This window comes from Euprymna scolopes, chromosome 7 (assembly GCF_053919585.1).
Source record: "Euprymna scolopes isolate OS-2025 chromosome 7, ASM5391958v1, whole genome shotgun sequence".
NCBI classification, from domain to species: Eukaryota; Metazoa; Mollusca; class Cephalopoda; order Sepiida; family Sepiolidae; genus Euprymna; species Euprymna scolopes.
Genome location: NC_136488.1, coordinates 89,179,221 through 89,194,306, shown reverse-complemented (window position 1 = coordinate 89,194,306; position 15,086 = coordinate 89,179,221). Strand labels below are relative to the sequence as shown.

The 15,086-nt window shown below is 35.2% G+C and overlaps 1 pseudogene; it reads left to right on the top strand.

Moving 5' to 3' along the window:
• Nucleotides 1-8,113, top strand: part of LOC145280296 (uncharacterized) — a 43,891-nt pseudogene extending 35,778 nt beyond the window's left edge.
• Nucleotides 8,114-15,086: the final 6,973 nt, after the last annotated feature.

Sequence of the window (15,086 nt, the reverse complement as noted above, 5' to 3'; positions counted from 1 at the left end):
TTATGTCTGATTTTTACATTTTCACCCCAATCAAGGCACAGATCCACCTTGATGTTGGGGGCTACTATCAGGAACATAAGTTGCAGGGATACTATGTAGGGAGTTGAGCAGCAAGATGCCTGTTTACATTACACTCGAACTTCTGCATGTCAGTACAGTTGGGGAAGCAGGAACCCGAAACGGAATTCCAAAGCCTTACAGTTCTGGGTGGAAAAAACTATTGTAATAGAAGGATTTCTTACATCTAGGGATCTCTACTGTGTATGGGTGGGACTTTGCTGCTTGTCATGTTTATTGGGGGTATTTATATCGAGAGGGTACAAGGGTTTGTAGTTCGCCAGAGCATCGACTATTAAAATACTTGTAAAACAGGCAGAGGAATGCAACATTTCGTCAATAGAACAGAGGTTGAAGCTTAGATAGCAGTTCAGGACCTATAAGGTTGGTGACTGCTTTTTTTTTTTAACTCTGTCCAGGAGTGGGAGACTAGTAGCAGATGTACCAGCCCAAATGTGACAACAATGCTCCATACTTTCATATGTAAGTACTTTCTAGCACGGTAGAGAGAGATGCCACTTTCTTCGCAGCAGCCTTGGCAATGCTCTCAATGTATCTGACTTTCTATAAGGGAGGCAAATAATATATGAATGATAGTGCAGGGATATTTTGTGCATAGGATACACCCGAGAAAAACTGGAACGACATCAGTTAAGAAGTTATCTCCCTATACATAAAGTTCCGGTAGGTAATCACACGCATTGTAGCTACCTATATGCAGACATCGTATTAAATCGTTTTGAATTTAACTGATCCCGAATTTAGAGGTATCGTACGATCTTTAGGAATCTAAAATAAAACGCATCACTTAATGAGTTTCGAGCCTAACTAATAATAGAATACCTTTGAGGCAACATAGTCATTTCTAGGGTGATAATCTTTTTTATTATTTTTTATTTTATTTTTTTCGACGGTGTTTTTTATTTTGGTGTGAAATACGCCTCTGTTTCCGATCACACGACTTTATTGAAACCAATTATTTTTCTCTGGGCATCTTTAGGTCTGCAGACAGCCATTAGTTGCTGAGGGTCAGATCTGGAGAATAGGGTGTGTGCAGAAGCAATTCGAATTGCAATTCATGTAGTTTTTTCATCATTGCGATTGACTTGTGACATGGTGCATTGTCTTGGTGAAATGATACTTTTCCTTCATTATTTCTTTCTCTTATTCAAATAATGCTATCCAACATTCGCTATTGTTAATTTTTTCTTTTCTCAATGAAATCAATGAACAAAATTCCTAGCGCATCCTAAAATACGGAGGCCACAAGACCTCCACGTCCCACGCCCTGTCTATCATGCTTTATGTTCTCACCTTATTTCCCCTCCTTCCAACCTATTCTTTTCTTTCTTTCTTTCTTTGTTTGGCTGTCTAACCTGTTTCCAATCTTTTTTTTTTCACCTCTCTACCTTGCATTAATTTATTTGGACTTTATCTTTCTCTATATCATCCCCGCCTCTTTGTTTAATTACCCCATCCCCCATTTTCTTTCACGAACTCTTAAAAAACCTTGTCTTTTCTGAGTTTTTCTTTTTCTTTTTTTTCTATTTCATTTCTTTTGTTTGCATCCCTATTCATCCTTATATATATATATATATATATATATATATATATATATATATATATATATATATATATATATATATATATAGTTTATGATCTTTTAGGGTAAAACCTGGTCACAGTGCTGTATATCCCTCTATCTTATCTTGTATGTTCATTTTTTTTTCACTTATTTTTAAGCTCTGAAACCTATAAAATAAGTGAAAAAAAATTAACATACAAGATAAGATAGAGGGATATACACTACTGTGCCCACGTTTTACCCTAAAAGATCATAAACCGGAATTCAACAATAATCCTAGAATTAGACTGATTTCTCTATGTATTTCAGATTTGGGAAACATTAGCAAAAAAAAAATATATACTAAACGAAATCCTACCTAAATTAAAAAACAAAATCATATATATATATATATATATATATATATATATATATATATATATATATATATATATATTATGTATGTATTAATTTCTAAATTTTAAACTTTCAACTTTAATAACAGTTTTCTCTCTTTTCAATTCGCCTCTATTTTTCAAGACTGCCAATTGCTTTTTCACACCAGACCTCAATTATTTCTTGAATTTCACGCTATTTTATTGACTCACATTCAGAGTTTTTTCTATGATTTCAAAATGAACATTTTTCTTAAAGTTTCACCTTGTTTTTAATGTCCCTCTCTATTTAACTTGTCCTTATATCTACATTATGCTTGAACGTTTCTTGAACTAGTACTGCACTGTTTTGAAATCCTTTCGAAACGTGTTTCATATATGTTAATATAAATTTCGCGCACAAGGGACACTGATAAGCGTTTCCTCTATGAGAATTTCCCTATTAAAGAACCCGGATCTGGAAAAATTGTTCGGATTATTCTTCGGTGCATTTCGGGACATTGAAATCTTTCCTCTGGATTATTACGCATGCGAATGTACTGGATATTAACTTCCGTCTCATTTTATCCTGGAGTACATGTAATTCCCAAGGGATTACTGTCCAAGAATTTGAGTCGATTTACTTTTTTAATTTTCTTTATCTTTTTCCTTTTCTTACTTATTTTTTTATTTTTATTTTTATTTTTTTTTACTCTTTTCTTACTTATTTGGACTCAGTTTGTCCTGCTTTGTTTTCATAGTTTATAATTTAAAAAGTTTTATCAGAACTTTACTGTGTTATATTGAATTTTGTTAAAAATTCTTTGGAATTTTATTTAAAATTTTTTTGAAAGGTTGTTAAGAATTTTTATGATGTTTTTATAAATTTTAAAAATCGTTTCTCAATACTCCATTTTCTCATGTTTTTTTTTTATATACTTTTAGCCTTTATTTTTTTACCCTTCCCATCTCTTTCGTCCCATCATTTTCTAATCCCAATCGTAAAAATATTTTTTTCATTTCTAATCTGAATGTTTTCAAATCGGTGTTGTCTTTTAACCTTTACGCTTGTATAATGCCGGCTTTCTCTCCTCTTCTGACGAGAAGAATTTAGCTTTGAAGTGCCAGGGCCTAAAGAGGTTTCTCCCTTATTCCTTTTTCTGTAACTTATTTTGGCTTAATAATGTAAAACATTTCGAATTAAATTTACGTGTTCTCTTATTTTATATATATATATATATATATATATATATATATATATATATATATATATATAACTATTACTACAATCAACGTCGCAGCTCACAAGCGCCATGAAAGCCAACAAACCGGATGTCCAAGACTCTAGTTTCATTCTCATTAGACACATCCGAACTAGGTATTCAGAACCCGAATCTCTTGCATGCCAGGCGAATACTCCACCACTTAAGCAAACACGCTAAACACAAGAAAATCTATTAACTAATACAAATCAAGCAAACCGCGGCGAAACCGTTCTATGGAATGGACCTACTTCGCCCTGAACAAAGGGTTTGGTCATCCAGCCAACGAGAATATAAGGCGATGTCGCACAAGTAAGAATTTTACAATCGCTAGGACGGCGTCATCACACATGCTAACCTAGCGAGCTATTAAAATAGAATTTTCAGAGCGTGAGAGATGATATAATTATTTCCACAGTCAAGCGACGTCGCAGCTCACAAGAGCCATGAACGTCAACAAACCGGAAGTTCAAGACTCGGGTTTCGCCCTTATTTTGGCTCATCAGTTAGACATCTAACTGGACTTCCGGTTTGTTGGCTTTCATGGCTCTTGTAAGCTGGGACGTTGCTTGATTGTGGAAATCATTATATCATCTCTCATGCTCTAAAAAATGATATATTCCAAGTTAAAATATCCAAAAGTAAAAAAAAAAATTGAATTTCCAACATGGTTGTTGATAGTGTTCAATTAAAAGAGCAAGACATTTTTTATTCTATTCAAGTAAACAAAATTACCGCAAGTCGCTGCAATAAATCTACTGTTTCAGTCTAAATAGATGTCGTCAGGCGACAATAAACCTTCGGTCTTACTCGAGGCGAGTCTTATAATAAAAACGAATACTCTGGCGTAAGGCAACCAAATAATCGCAAAATTCACCAACTAAGTCATTTGGAGAATTCAATCGGTTCGACATACTACCAATATATTTTAATGTTCGAAATATATGAGGCATTTAATTTCTCGATGAAGCCATCCTCAGTACTTCTGAAGTAGCTAGATCGTCAGACTGGGAAAAACCATTTGAAATTACGTATTCATTACGTAATTTTTTCTTTATATAAGGTCTCCGTTTTCACAAAAGGCTTGTTCATTTACACCCCTATTCTCGACTAGTGAGATCTAAGCTACATTTGGCATAATTACACATATCGTTTGTACTCATTGTTTTCTCATTTTTTTTTTCATGAATCGTTAGTGTGAACTTCAAATTTTGTGATTCATGGCCTTCTGGCCAAGATCACAGTGTAGTATCTGTCTGATGCTGCACTTTTCCCCTTCTGTCCTCGGTCCATGAAGGAGAAGTCCTTCATGACTGAGACAAATTTTATTTTTGTTCCTATCCAGAGTGCCGCTTTTTGTGGAGCTGGATTTTTCTCACTTTAAAAACCGACCTTGTGCCTAACTCTGCCCTTAAATGGGAATCTAGATACATGCTTTTGGCTTCGAGCTAGGATATGTTTTCCTGGAAATAAATATTTAAAACTGTATCATCTGCTCTGTCCTCGGTCGGAGAAGGAGGAACCCCTTCTTGACTAAAAATGAATGAAATAGAGGAAAGGGTAGGGAATAGATGGGAAGCGACAGATTTTCACGAGATTGATATCATTTTGAAACTTGACCCTCCGGACGACAAATATCGAAAAATTGGACAAAAACATTAATTCTTTCACCCTCAACGGAGCAGGTTTCTACAAGGAGAGGTCGCTTTTTTCGCCGATATTTTCGAAAGTCATCCCTCTTTTCGATTGACTAGCCTTAATTTTGACCTTCGGGTTTTGTGATGCACACAACAGCAAAGACGTCACTTTTTCACGTTCTTACCCTCCTTCCCGGTCCGGGTTCGAGCCTGCCTGCCTACTACTACTTTTTTTTTTTTTTTTGCTCAACACACACTTCTAAACACCCGAGCAACGCCTGACACACAGGCTAGTATTAGTATATGTGCAATATATATATATAAAGAGTCTGTTTATTATACAAACATTATCGGTTACATATGTGCATACATGTTTCAGTGGAATTCAAATTCAAAGAGACCACCTCATCAGACCAAAAAGGGACGATATTGAAACGAGGGTCAAGGTTACATCCGTTTTTCATAAAATATATTCGGGTGTGGTATACGCTCTGAAAGAAAAGGGGGTGTATAGTTTGTGAATGTGAGCAGTAGAGATTTTGGAGGGAGGTGTGGTGAAAAAAGAGAATATGGTTGGGGATACAGGAAGAGGGGGAAGTACGATCTCGTGTGGTCAAGCTGTCACAGCGGGGGTGTATAGGTTTTATTTTAACTTTACGATTGTTTATTGGCCTTAGTTTTTACTTCGATGAAGTAATATTATACCTTATAGTATATATATATATATAGTATATATATATATATATATATATATATATATATATAGTATATATATATATGTATGTATGTATGTATGTATGTATGTATAATTCTATCCACTAAATTTTAAATTACTTTTTCCTTTTCAAAGTCAAGGATTTAAGCTCTAGCTTTTAGTGTTATGTAAGCTGAGGTTAGCTCAAGCGATGCGTAGTTAATTGCATTTATTTTTTAGGCTTGTTTCTGTTGCTCATCGGTTCGTAAATATTGCACAAGACTCGTCTAACGGCATGGTAACGATAAACATAACTAATTCTAACTAGTCTCCCTCACTCTCCTTTAAAGTATGGCTCATATAGGAAATGAAAATCGTAAACTAAAATGACGATTCTGCAACCCAGAAATTGACGTGTCGGAACAATCTGTATACCTTCTTTACAGGTTTCTGATGTTTTTTTTTTTGGGGGGGGGGGGGTATTGTCTTTTTTTGGGGGGAAAATTTGAATTAATTTTTAATAAGTTTTTCTATTATGTCTGTGTGTCTGTGTGTGTGTGTGTGATATGTTTCTAATGAAGGGAAGTCATAGCAGAATTAGATGTTGGGTGTGTAGAAATTAGGCTAAAACAAAAAATTCCGCACACAGTTTAAGCAATAAAATGGAATTTGCAATCAGGACTCAAGGTAGAAATTAGGCTGACGTGTAAAAGGCAGTTACGTCTTAGTAGTTAGGAACTACGTGACAGACAAAGGCTAAGAGAGTTTATGTACATAGTTGTAAACATGTGCTTGGTTTTATACTAATGATTCATCGTTTAGCAAGGTCAAAGCGGCTTGAGGATAAGAGTTGATAGGTTTTTCAGTTAAATGACGGAAGAGTACTATAAAAGGAGCGCAAACTATCACTGATTCACAGGATGATTCAACAAATATTTGTTGATATTGGACTTGAAATAACCATATTATAGTCTGTAGGGAAACATTGTCGCGCTAATGTGTACCTTGGATGGAAAATTCTAGGAAATAAATTTTGTTCCGTTTGATTTTGAGTGCATAGAGGAAGAAAGAGGGTTCTTTTCAGTGTTGGTAAAAGTCGAGTGATTGCTGAGAATGTTTTGTAGGGGTTTCGCGTAACTAGAAGTTCAGTCGGGCTCCCACTATGGAAATACCGATAGAGAAAGACTAACAACTTCTTTTTTTTCTTTTTGTAAGAAGAGGCTTCAGGAAAAAGTATAGATAATCTCCCACTAGATTGCTAAGTCAGTGTTGTACTGTGTCAAGGCAAGAAAGACTGCTTTAAACGGCACCTCCTCAGATGAAGCAGCAGCACTCCATCTTGCGTCGAACCTGATGAACACTGATAAAAGATTGCCTCCGGCGTCAATTACTTTCTAGAGCGGTAGAAGGATCCATTTTTCCAGCGGATTTGATGCAAATAAAAAAAGGGGTTGTCTTTGTTCTTTCTTGGCACTCATGCCAATATCAAAATGTAGTATCTGTTCTGATGCTGCACTACACTTCTTTGGTATCCGTTTATAGCGGAGAAATCCTTCATGACTGATACATGTTTTTTTTATTTTTGTTACTAACCAGAGCGCCCTTTTTGGGGGAGTTGGTTTTCCCTTACATTAAAAACCGACCTTGTGTCTAACTCTGCGTTTGTGGGGAGACAAGTAAACAAAACAAAAGTCTTCCATTTCAAGTCGTGATGAAAGTCAGTCGTAAGAGGAGACTTTATGAAGAGGGGAGTCATTTATCTCAACTTAGGCAAACCGTATTGTCATGGGAAGACATGTTCCCCATAAAAGTATTATGATATTACAATTTCTTATAATAATATTAAATATGTGTAATCATTACTATTTTAAACATTACATGAAAATTAGAATATAAAAATGTCCTTTTTAAGAGTTTCTGGAGAGTTACATGTTGCGGTATTCCATTTAGAGCGTTTCTGGAACTTTCCATTTACCAAAATTATAAAAGAACGCTAATAGCGTCAACTCTTTAGTTAGTGAGTTAGTGAAACAGTTTGAGTCGTTACGCCACTCCAGGTTGTCAGACGCTGGGTAGATCAACTCCGGCCAATAATTCCTTGGGTCCAAATCCGGTCAAAAAGAGTCTGGTAAAAAGAATCAATTCATCAAATCAAAGCACCCTCGAAGAAAAACTGAACATTTGGTAATTATAAATATTTTCTGACGTTCTCTCTGACCAAAAAAATATTGTTATTAACTTTCAACAACTTCGTCTTTCTACTAAACGTAAACTAGACCGAATTAAGAATTTGCTTATCTCCCTTGGACCATTTGTAAATATTTTTGTTTCTTTGTTTTTATATAAAATAAATACATTTTAGATTTCTTTAAACTCTGAGTTTTAGTTTTTTTGTTTTTTTTTTAATATGTGTTGCATGTTTAATATCCCTAGACTCAAACATGAACAGTGTTAATGAAGCATCGCTATCGAATGAGTCAACTATCTATATGCCAGAGAAACAAACAGCTGTTTCTGTGGATTAAGAAAACGAGGATCAATTAATGGGGATGCTACAAAGATACCGTCTCCTCTATATTTGAGATTTCCAGTTTCCGTCAAAAATGACAAAGATTCTCCTCTAACTAGATGTTCGTATTTCATTTTCTTTTGGTCACTAATGCTATACCACGTTCTATTTTATTTTATTAATCTATATAATAACACGTTTCATATACGTACATACGTTATCCCCTTTCACCCACAAAAAATGAAATCGTCTCAAAAGCAAAGATAGTAATTAACCGTTAATATGCTCTCGCTTAAAATAAATATCATACTCTACCAATTTTTAAATAAATTGTTCCCAAATAACAATTATATTGACCCGTAAACTAAAACTATATATTTTTAAAATACATTTCAAAAAATGATATTTATTTGATTGAGTTGAAGAATATTTTGCTGCTAATTATTTTTAGGCTAAGAAGACGAAGAAAAATTATTGTTTTAATAGACTCAAATTCCTACAATTTAAAATAAAGAGAGATGTATTGATTTTATTATTTAAAGAATATACCTGACAATTTCTCTCTCTCCTATTATATCAAAGGAACTTTGTCTGTGTGTGTGAGTTCGTTCCCTATGGACTCGAAAACGGCTGGGCCGATTTTTATGAAATTTCACACAAAGGTACTGTATGTACCTGGCAGTGATCTTGGATAGGTTTTGTATCGGAATGTCTTCGATAAATATTGGTAATCGACTATCGAAATAATCCGATGAAAGAAGGAACAGGCGAGTTTGACCAAAGTTAACACCTTACAAAGCCTAACATCACAAATGCAGTTGAGAAGTTTTATCGCCACACAAATAGCAAGCACAGGCATATAAAATCAACAGTAAGGTTCTTTGATATGGCAAAGGCGCGTTTGAAATGAAGGTTCCTGTTTAGAGCACAATTGAAGCATGATACTTGAATTTTGCATTTGAACCTGTTATATGTAAAAAATAATTTTATAAAATCAACAGTAGGTACAATGTAGATTACAATTGTGATGTAAGACACTGCGGGGAGGTATGTTAAGCTTTCGTCCGGTGCACCACGATGGGTCCTCAACTAGAGCAGATAATCATTCGACTTGATTGAAAAAATAGTTGATTTCGCCGGTTTCGATGACAATAAAAAAATATGGGGGGGGGTGAAATATCTGTTGATCATCATTCAATCCCGGGCAATGCCGTGTGTCCCTGCCAGTTACTATTATCTTTAGGAAAAAAAAAGAGTCATTTTTATTCATTGTATTTAGTCTAGTAGACATTTTAATATTTCGAAAGGTATATTGGTTATTGTCAGGTAAAGTCCCCCGACGATTGCTGCGAACCTGTTTGATAAAAAAAAAAAGCTAGTCAATGCAGAATATTCTCCAAGTTTTCTTATTTACTGTTAAAATTTATTTAAATTTTTAAAAAATGGGGAGGGAGTATTCTGTATTAGATATATTTTTATCATGTTTGATTTCAGTCACACAGGCTCTTAACAAGCGTCGGGAGACTTTGCTTGACGATAACCGGAATATTATTATTATTATTAACAGCAAATTATACAGACAAGAACCCACGTTTGCCCAGCTGGGTAAACTTGGGTGCCTGTACCGGAAAAATATCTAGTAAATAAAACGTTGGTTAGTAAATCGTTATTTTTTTGCTTTTTTTCATATTTTTTGCATTTCCATGCACCAAACATGGATATAAATATCACTAAAACATCCGCTGGGTCATAAGCTTCATTTCGGTACCTTATTTGCCTGGGTGGATTGCCTGTAGGCTGAGATAAACCGCGTCACACACACACACACACACACACACACACACTCGTGCGCGCGCGTACGCACGCGCGCGCGAGCACACACACACATAGACACACACACTAGGAAAATTTCTAATAAGATTTCTAGTTTTACTAATTGTTATATGGCTGCACACTTTAGAAATAAAAATGCATTTTCTCTCATTAATTTATTAATTGTTTTAAACGGAAGTGGTTTGCATGGGCGTTAGAGGGCACATAGTACACCTTCATTTGGCGAATGCAGTACGGCAAAGAAAAAAAAACTGTCTTGTCTGCTGTTCTGTTTGGCTGAACTATTTTTACGACGGTAGCATGTCAGTTGTGTAGAGCGTTGCTATCTGATTGGTGACCTGTTTTCGTTCTAAGCACGCATAGTTTAATGTAGAGCTAATATGACGTTGAACAAAAACGAAATCACTACGTCACTGGCGACCTACTTTTTTGCATTTTGCACTTAACATGGTTAAGTGGAATTTTCCACAATGACTTCTACTTTGCTGTATTTATTATTTGTTTTATATTCATATACGATTCTTATTTTTGTCACTACCGTGACTGCTAGTAATACCGGACAGAAATTAACATTTATATTTAGCCGGAAAACTTTCGGAATCTTTATTTCCCGAATTCTATACTACTGTCTGTCTAGAAATTCTTGTTTCTATTAAAAAGTAAAGATACAGAATCTGTATGATGAACGCACGGGTAGCATTGAAGTTTACCTTTCAGTGTCCAAAATCAAAGTGCTTAAATTCGTTTCTGCGCACCGAATTCGCGCAGGTCTGAATAAATGTAAACAAATGATTATATTTTGACCAATCAGAGAGCTTTCTGAATGTATTCGAATTCGTATTTGTGGAGGCCGTCTAAACCCTTTAAAATGGCTAGATTTTCTTTCATTAAACAGTTGAGGCCAAAAATTTCAGACAATGCTACGTCTCCCTAATTGCCACAATCGTTAACTCACGTAATCATACACTGTCGCTAGCACTCTCCTACATACAAAGCGTGGCACCCACGCACGCGCACGCGCACACGCACACAAATACACGCATACAATGACAGCTTGAATCCCTTAATGTCGTCTGTTCATTTAAAACAACTCATCAATCGAAATATTTCCAAATGTTGTCACGGAACTATTTTCTGATATGATAAACAAAGAACATTAACTCTTTAAAAAAACAACTTCCATTGAATTATAATTTATTTTATTGAACAGAAATGTTTTGAAAACGACTTTCCTGTCCCCTGAAACTCACGGCGCTTAATTAATCGATCCAGACTTCTAACGTTTCAGCTAGTGAATCCCTTTTTTTTTTTTTTTTTTTTTTAGTGTAGTGCATTGTGCATCCTCATGGGTTTCCTGGTCTTCTGATCGAGGTTCCTTAGCGCTTCTTTGGTCCAGCTTATAAAACGGTCTAGAGTATCTTACTAGTGATACTGTCCACGTGCTTATTCCTTTAATATAGTTTAGTTTCGAGAAGTTTTCTTGTTTTTCTGAGGTATTCCTTTCCGATTTTCTCTGTCATTTCCGTTGCTTTGATGGCGTTTGCTCCCAGCACTCCCAAGTATTTGTAGCTATCATGTTCATCTAGTGCCTTCATTTCTGTTTGATTAGGTAGTACTATACCTTCAGTTGTTTCTAGTTATCCTTTCCTCATGGTCAGCAGTGCGCACTTTTTCATACCGAATTCCATTTGGATATCCTGGCTAAAGATTCTGGTCGTCTTTATTAGTTTCTAGTTCTGTCTTTGTTTCTGCAAAGTCTCAGGTCACCCATGTACATTAGATGGTTCATTCTTTCTTCTGTGTTAGTGGACTTGGCATTTCCTTAGGATGTTGTTCAGGGGCATCATGGCTATGTTGAATAGTAATGGTGATAGGTAATCACCTTGGGAGATTCCCCTTTGTATTTTTATTTCAGTGATGTATTGTCCATCAGCTGGCAATTCAAGTCTCCATGTTTTCATTGCATTTTCTATCAGATTGGTTACATTACCTGGCAATTTGTACATTCTCGGGCATTGTATTATCTATACTTGTGTGATTCTATCATATGCTTTCTTATAGTCTATCCATGCCATGGCTAAGTTCTTTTTTCTACTTTTGACCTCCTTCACAACCTTTTGGTCTTTGTATAGTAGATCGCGTGTTCCTCTTTTTCCTTTTTGCCATCCTTTCTGTTCCTCCGCCGTAATGAAGAGACTTATAAATTTGTTCTCTCAGCTGTGAAGTAAGTATTTTCCACATTGTAGGTAAACAGGTTATAGGTCTGTAGTTGCTGGTTATGCTCCCTTTTTCTGTGTCTTTTTGCGCCACCTTTGGTCATCCATTCTGGTATATGTGCTGCGTGGATGCGTCTTTTCGTTTGTTGAACTAGTCTTTCATGTAATGTCGTGAATTTCTTAGACCATTAGGCATGTATTCCATTATGACCTGATGCTCTCCAGTTGGCTATTTTTCGTAGGGTTGACTTGAGGGTTTCATTCTCTGTTCCTTCTTCGATTTGTTGTGACTCTTCTTTTATTTCTTTCAACCATTCTGCTTTTCTGTTATGATCTTTTATTATTATTATTATTATTATTAGTAGTAGTAGTAGTAGTATTAGTATTATTATTATTAGTAGTAGTAGTAGTAGTAGTAGTAGTAGTAGTAGTAGTAGTATTTTCTATATCTATTTTCAGTATTTACTTCGACAGTAGTCGATACGTAAGCAGAGCTTGGTGTTCGATAACATGACTCCCAGACGACACTGGATTGCTTGAGGGGGGGGGCGGTTATGAAAACTGAAATATCACACTAAGAGAAAAATGTTCTTGAAACAGAGTGGGCATTTAGTACAGTAAAATGTTTACGGTTAAATATTGCTAATGAAAGTTGAAATTCTAGTTGACCAATACAATAAGGTTGACCTGGTATCGTGACGTCAACAACGAAATGAATTATCAGAGATCCATAATTTGCTCAAGTTACGTTATATTCTTATTTGCGTCAGTGTGGCATCGTGGAAGTTCAGTGTGATACATCTCGGGAACTTTTTTGGATTGCATCTTCAACGATTGGACTATATCATCATTTTTAGAAAATGGTGAAGAGTGATAACGTACGTACGAACGATGAAACTGTCCTAGTGCATTATTATATATATATAGATTGTCGTGAGGTCAAAAGTAAGATCCGAAACTAATTTAGGATTCTGCTTAGTTCCTTGCTCGAACAAAAGATGTTGAGTAAGGGAGGGGGAGGATCAGACCTCCTTTTATAGAACAGTGGTGGATCCATAAGAAGGGTGTGTTAGTTCCGTTCGGTAATCTACTGCCCCCCCTCTCTCTCTCTCTCTCTCTCTCTCTCTCTCTCTCTCTCTCTCTCTCTCTCTCTCTTTTTAATTGTATCCGCATCCTCTGTGAAATACGTTGCTCTTGCTGCACCGTCAGACAACAGATGATAGATTTCATTATAATATTCCGTTAACAAAATTATGTTGATTTGATTTACAGATGAGCAATGTTCCCCTTTTTTTAATACCAGCGTGACTGACTTAAAAAAAAAACGCTGCTGCTGTTATTATTATTATTATTATTATTATTATTATTATTATTATTATTATTATTGTTGTTGTTGTTGTTGTTGTTGTTGTTACCTAGTGCCCCTCCAGCCTTTCTTCTGAACAACGTCAGCCTCTTAAGCAAAGCGGGAGAAGAGCAGTTGTTTCGTAAAGATGGTTATCTCATCATGTTCTTACACAGAAATATAAACAAAGCTACACTTAATGACTACGGCTACAGCGTCGAGGAAAATCCCCTTTTCGACCAACTGAAAAAATCACGACTGCCTTATTTTACTTTTAAAAATGGCAGTAATGATTTGCGGCAATTGTTTAGCGTGGTTAACAGAGCAGACATCGCTATATATATATATAATATATATATATATATAATATATATATATATATATATATATATATATATATATATATATATATGTGTGTGTGTGTATATATATATAAGTTGTTTTTTTTTACAGAGATAAGGTAACCAATGTAGTATAACGAGGTTAATACAAGAGTGCTCAATACCGTAGTAGAGCAAGGTATACTTTTAATTCGTTTTTACACAATCAGTAATGTGTTGCTACACAGTCATGAATATGTTTCGGCCAGCTAGTTTTGATAACTAGAAGCCTCTTCAGGCGATGCAGCTTATATGAAAGTAAATTTTGTAATGAAAATATTAGGTCATCATCGTCACCGGGAATTAATATCCGGAGATTCCGGTAAAAGTCGTTAAAAAATAGAAATAAGGGATGATATTGGTTATATGTAAACAAGATTAGAAGAGGTTTGGATTATGGTCTGTGATGAGGTGTAGGAATAAATTAGACAGGGGGCGTTAAGAAGTCGATATGGAGACAGTGAAGGACCAAAAAGCGATGTTATATATGTGCGTTGTCCGTCTCAGATCCTAAATATACTAGCACGTAACAGGTTAAATTAGAAGAGTGCGAATTTTATGAGCTTTTCGAAAAATTCATGTAAACATTTTATTTTTCAATTTAACCTGAGTCATTGTGTAAAATGACTTTTACCGGAATCTCCTGATATGAATTACCGGTGACGGTGATGACCTGATATTTTCGTTGCAAACTTTGTATCGCCTGAAGAGTTCTCTAGTTATTAAAACTAGCTGGCCGAAACATGTTCATGAGTGTGTAGCAACACATTACTGCTTATGTAAAAATACATTAAAAGTACATATACATATATATAAATACGTATATACGAAACTCCATGGAATAATTAACATTTTGTATACTTTCCTTAGAGGTTTATAATTTTTTGAAAATTTGAATAAATTTCCAATAACAAGATTTTCATTATATATATATATATATATATATATATATATATATATATATATATATATATATATATATATATCAGTTCTCAATATGTTGTAGTGATTAAGTGGTCTACCGCTCCAGTAGATATCTCACTATTAATGCAATTCTCTGCTTGTATAAGAGCAAAGTACTTCCAAGGATGGAGTACTGTTGCCATATCTGGGCAGGGGCTGCTAGCAGCATCTTATCCTGCCTTAACAGAGTTCAAAATAGACTTCGTAGCCTCGTGGGGAATACCTATTTTTCTTCTCTGCAACCTCTTTCCC